The sequence below is a fragment of the Papio anubis genome, chromosome 8 (assembly GCF_008728515.1).
Source record: "Papio anubis isolate 15944 chromosome 8, Panubis1.0, whole genome shotgun sequence".
Classification (NCBI taxonomy): Eukaryota; Metazoa; Chordata; class Mammalia; order Primates; family Cercopithecidae; genus Papio; species Papio anubis.
Window position 1 is genome coordinate 116,950,462 of NC_044983.1, and position 6,547 is coordinate 116,957,008.

Here is a 6,547-nt window from a genome sequence, read left to right on the forward strand (position 1 = left end):
AAGTGATCTGCACTCCTCGGCCTCCCAAAGTGCTGTGATTACAGGGAAAGCCACCATGCCCAGCCAATCTTAGCATTTTTAATGTGTAGAAGAGTTTGTATAAAGCATCACTGTTACATTGTCTTAGGAAAAGGAGACATCACAGAGGAGGGCAGCTGTTCTCTGTCTAGAGCCCTAGACAGAGGCCTTGAATGTGTACTCTGACATTGTCTATGTGAACCGAAGGCAACTTGTTCAATCTCTTTGGGCTTCCATTTTCCCATTTGAAAATTGGAGATAATAACACCTATCTAACAACGTAATTGTGACAATTAAAATGCAATGTATATGAATAAGCATATGTAAAGCTAGTCTAATATTAGTCACACTCAAGCAACCATTGTCACAGTGGGTGGGGAGAAAGTGAACAAAATGCTAAAAATCAGAAAGAAGTGTTTTCTTGTAACCAAAAATCTTTTAAAAGAGAAAAGTTTAAAGAATTTACTAGGCATCTACTTTTATGCCCAATGACATGACATAACCTGCTTATATCATGGTAAGAAGTATAGGGAATCAGGCAAGGCTACATGGAGGAAATGGACCCCAGTTGCTGCTGAAAGGATGGTTCGATACAGAGGAATCTCAGTAGAGAAATGTAGTGATGTGTCCTTAGTATTGCAGAGACAGTAGAGCTGGATAGTAGATTGATCTGCTGGCAGAAACAACTAGTCCACCAAGGTCTTCATTTGTTTGCCAGAATAGCACCTGGCATTTTAGAAACACAGCCAGTGTGGCAACTGGGTTGATGTGTACAAAGTGAGCCAGATGTGACTCACTGATTCTATATAAGCCATGGGCTTTGAGGTCATAACTACTGCAGAACAAAGTGTAATCATAGTATCCAAGGGAGAAATACCAGGAGAGTCTAGTCATTTAGAGCTGAAAGACGCGGCCGTCATTTAAGGTATGATTCTCCTTTCCCGGAGGAAGAGCGCAAGTCCTGAGCGGGCATAGCTACTCATGACTGTGCAGATTATGTAGCCGCAGATCTAGGAGAGCAGCCATTCCCAGGCTAGGTACTGCCCTAATCAGGACTTCCTGTAAAGTTGGAGTTTCAAAGGAAAGTTTCGCCATAAACAAAAGTATTTTTTTTTTCTTCTGGTAATGAAGGTCTTGGCATTGTCTGGGTTTTAATTTTCTCCTCAGTAAAATGAAGACGTTGAACTACAATGTCACTATAAACACTCTCCTTCACTTCCTCATCACATTTTAATTATTTTTCATGTTCTTCTGAGCATTTTCTCCCAAATTGATTGTTGAACATTATTAAGACAGTCCTTGATCAGTGAAAATATGAGAAACAAATAATTAGAAAAATGAGAGAAATAGAAAAAAATGAGGACGTATAATTAGCAGAGCGTACGGTCTCATGCATAGCGACTTTGATGTCACACGGAGAAAACCCTAAAGTCTCTTGTGAAAAAAAGTTCCAAGTAGATAAAGCTATCTTCCTATAAAGCAAGGGACTGGCTAAAGTGGCATATCACCTTGAAAGTGTTCACAGGAAGAAAAGAATGTGAATATAAAATCGATATTATCAAACTGGTTGGACCACAGGACTCAGATCCTTGAATGTAGCTCTTCACTTGATAATATCTTTGTCTTCTTTCACTGCACGAAATAGTTAATGTCTGTCAGGTGCTTTCAACTCTTCAGAAGAAAAGCACTTAACTAGGAGGTGTCACTTTGAGTTGTGAGCTTTGACCTCCAAATCCAGGGAGGCTGGTTTTAAACTGAGGGAACTGGAAACTCGTTTGTTTCGCTTCACTGTTTCTTTCTAGTCATCTGATTTGCTGCTAATCTTGATAGTTCACAGCTGAAGGCAAATCTTTCTTATTTTTTCTCATATCTCGAAAGATAGCTCTCTTTGTGTTAAATGAAGGTACTTCGATTATCTAAAGATTTTAGAGAGAAAAACAAACCACAACTCATCATGTGTTCCGTGGATCTTGCTCTCTTAGCTCCCTACTGTTGCTGTGCTGTATTTGAAGTCATTTGCTTTCCCAGAAACTTCACTCTTATCTGAGATCTTGATCTTAACCAAACACCCTTACAAGAAACCAGGCAGCCTGATGTTTGATACCATTAGCCTCCGACCTCTGAAGAACTTCCTCAGAAGGGAGCCAATTATTCAACAACGTTTACAAAATTTGGTCACCCAGAGAGAACATGAAACCAAAAGAATAGGAGTAGGTTTTATGAACTTTGAAAAAGCAAAACATTTTCTATTCATTAGGGCTATGAAGAAAAAAGAGAAACAAAATGGAAGAAGTCTTTTGAAAAGTCATGCTATTATAAATTAAACATATTCTCACATCCACTCAACTCATCCAGATCCAACATCCCAACGTGTCTTCTTCAAGGTCTTAAAAAGCAGGAGATACAATAATATTTTGAAACAGATAATTTTTAAAAGTGTATACTAATACCTCTTCCTAATATAAAGTTTGCATTATGAGACTAAGCGCAAAGAATTATCTGTAACCATAAATATTCAGTTGATTTCAGATAATGAAAAGACATTAGGAAAAGTCATTGAGATTTCTCCATAGCAAATAGATGGCAGGGCAACCTTGTGGTTAGAAAATTTGTTTAGACAAAATATAACTCCCTTATTGCATTTTTTGTTCAGAAAGCTTAAAGATGTTTTTAAAGTTATAACAATCAAAACTTGACAGATATAAATGCTCAAATTTATAAAGCTAAGTAAGCAAGGTGGATAAAATGAACTCATTGGTCCATTGTCAGGATTTTTTTTGAGGAAGATTTTATAAGCCGATATGAGATGCAGAAAATAGAATTAACTGCAGCTAAAATCTCAGACAGTAAAATATGGAATTAAGTGGTAATTATCACTCCACACAGTAATTATCCCAACTGGAACAAGCTGAAAATTGACTCAACCAATTTTATCTTGTTCGGAGGTTGAGCTCATTAATTTCCTACCATTCTGTTGCCAAATGATAAAGAAAAATCCAAAACTGAACTAAAAGTTTTGAGCAACAGTGATAAAACATTTACTTTTTTTGTAATTCATTTTCTTATTCTAATAAATTCCTTCGAAAAAAACATTTTTTGTTAAAAATCAAAATATAATAAGGTGCAGATGATTGATAGAGTACTGTTCCAGCAGCCACATGTCACACACAGTGTTGGTATCCTTTGCCATCTAGGTTACGTCATTTTTCATTAGAAAGATACTCTATGAAGAAAGAGGAAGACTAGAATATTTTAGAAGAATGTATTCATTACAAGTCTCAAAAAGCAAACTTAGCCATAGACCTGGATAAAAGATTGGCTTCTATAAAGGATAAGAATGTGTAACACTAAGTAAATTAATGCACAGCCAATAAGTATTAAGCATCTAATAATAAAGAAATTGATAATCTAGTAGAAACCATACATGTTAACAGTTAATAGAGCATAGTAAGTGCTATGCTACTGACTTGAAGAAAGTACTGTGAGCACAGAAAAAGCAGAATTTGTTCTAGTTGAGAAATTCCACAAATGCATTTTCCACAGAATAGTGGTCCATTTTAATAACTATATCCTTTGACTTTAAAAGGTGTTTTAGAGTTCAAAAATGTAAACTACTATTAATTGAGAAGTCGCTATTTGCAAAAAAGTGCAACCTGTTCATAGCCTATCTCATAAAATTTACATGATGACTATGAAAGGTAGGCTTTATTTTCCACATTTTAGAGTTCATTTTAAGAAACTCAGAGATAAGACCGAAGTCACAAAGGTACTAAGAAGTAGTATTGGATATGTGATTCCAGATCTACTTGATCTTCGAATCAAATTTTCTGCCCTCTTCACCTAACTTTCTATTTAAACACAAACTCACTCATAAATAAACTTAAATGACAGTGAAATAGAGAAGGATTGGAGTAAGGGATAAAGGAGAAAAGGGGACTTAAAGAAAATTGTGAAGGCACCTATAATAAAGTTTGTAACTTTCTAATTTTTCAGAGTGGCCTCTTCAACACAATTTTTAAGGGCAAATGTATCTATATGGTAAGACAAATTCCATGGTACAGAATACTCAATATAGTGAACAGAAACCTCTGCTGAGCAAATGATATTTCCTTTTCTGCCAGATAGCTCTCAAGCCAAACACTGGAAAGGCACTGTCTGCCCTCCAAGCCTTTCTTCCATTAACAGAAATGGACTCCAAGAGAAATCTTTCTCTTATGGTTCTCAATTAAGTAAGGGGTGAAATTTGGGGAGCAACTGTCCCTAAGACACAACAAGTCATGCAGAATCAAAGCATTTCTTTGGAGGTAACAGAAATGGCTGCTTCAAGGAAGGCTCAATCAGGGGTCACAGAATGTGCAGTGGAGACAAATGAAGTGGTGGCTCCAGGGGTGATATGTAAGGGGGCAGACAGAATTCATATGTATACATTAATACATTAAACAAATCTCACTAACAATATCTTCATCATTGGCAAAACAATTATAATGGGATGGTTCCCTCCTCCCATCTGTACATGACTTGAAATATACTTTTGTGATATAATTTTCCCTTTCAAATACAGTTAACTCCATCTCAATCAAACCATTGTTTTAGGGAAGAAAGAATACAGGAAAAGAGGAAATCTATTTTTCCTGTTGATTTTTGTTTTCTCCTATAAAACGGGGCTATTAATAATCCCATAAATGCTTAAATGAGATGATCTACATTAAATGCTAGACACATGAGTGGCATATAAACAGGTCTTCACAGATAGAGGTAGCAATTGTTGGAATTGCTTTTATTGTAATTGCTAGGATTAGCATGATATTTTGAAATAATTACATCATAATTAGCACCTAGAAATTTAGTTAATATAATTTCTTCAAATGTAGATTACTCTTTCCTTTTGCTCTGGTTCCTACCCCTTTGTTTTGAAAATGTATTTCTGAAACTATTTTTCTATTGAAAGTTGTTTTTCGGGCCGGGCGCGGTGGCTCAAGCCTGTAATCCCAGCACTTTGGGAGGCCGAGACGGGCGGATCACGAGGTCAGGAGATCGAGACCATCCTGGCTAACATGGTGAAACCCCGTCTCTACTAAAAATACAAAAAAAATTAGCCGGGCGAGGTGGCGGGCGCCTGTACTCCCAGCTACTCGGGAGGCTGAGGCAGGAGAATGGCGTGAACCTGGAAGGCGGGGCTTGCAGTGAGCTGAGATCCGGCCACTGCACTCCAGCCTGGGCAACAGAGCCAGACTCCGTCTCAAAAAAAAAAAAAAAAAAAAAAAGAAACAGATCCTCGGCTGGGCACGGTGGCTCACGCCTGTAATCCCAGCACTTTGGGAGGCCGAGGTGGGCGGATCATGAGGTCAGGAGACCGAGATCAGCCTGGCTAACACAGTGAAACCCTGTCTCTACTTAAAAAATAAATAAATAAAATAAAATAAAATAAAATAAAATAAAATAAAATAAAAAAAGAAAGTTGTTTTTCAAACACATTCTAAATTATCTGTAATATGTGCATCTTTTTCTATCTAGTCCCTTCTCATATTTTATCTTTTAACAAATCCTTCAGCTCCTTCCCTGCCATGAAACCCTGTTTTTCCCTACTTTCTTCTCCATTTTCCCACGTTGGTTTCCGCAGTCACATCAGCACCTTTGACCACTGACAGCTAGCTAATCACTGTCCATTTCTCTGCTGACGGCCAACTGGCCTTGGGGGAACATTATGTCACAGTGACATTGAGTTCTTTAGATGTTAACAAATCAATCTGGAAACTCAAATCCTAAATTGAAAACATATTTCAGCAGAAATGAGATGCAGGCTTTCCCGTACATGTAAGGCTTGTTGGAACCATACAAGGTAATGTCACTGTAGAGAAGAGAAAAAAACAGAAAAAAGGAGTCTTGCTCCCCAAAGCCATGCCCAAATTCTTCCTTTTGGAGGCTTTCCCAATTGCTTACTTTTCTCCTTTTTCTTAGTCTAAGCAGTTTTAGCCTAGATAATTTTGGAACAAAGGAATAATGAGGAAAGCTGGTGGGATATGAGAACATGTCTCATTGATATATGGACAGAAAAACCCATATTTACATGGAGCACAGAACACTTCTTCCATATCCTGGCCCCAACACATACACACCACAATCAGAACTGTTCATGACTTTTTCTGGGATGGCCCCCTTAGAAATAGTGTGCTTTCCAAAGAGTCAATACTTGCCATAAGAACTGAAAAGTGCAAGTTGTTGTTTCTTCTCCCATTCCCTTAGAATTTAGACTTATGGAATCCTTCATCTGCGGGGAGAGTTATGTGCTGGACCAGCTTCCCTTCTTGTAGATGTTTTATTCTGAATCCCTCTACTTGTATTGGCATTTGCTATTTTCAGCTTCCCCTTATCATAAATTTTCAGAACAAGGAAAAAATATAATTACCAAAAATAAGCCAGGTTTCAAATTAGTAATTGAAATAACAACTAGGAGAAAGTTCATCTCCTCCACTGAGCCTCCTTGTTTCATTCATTAGAAATTAATTTCTGACTTGTTTAGCACATAGTT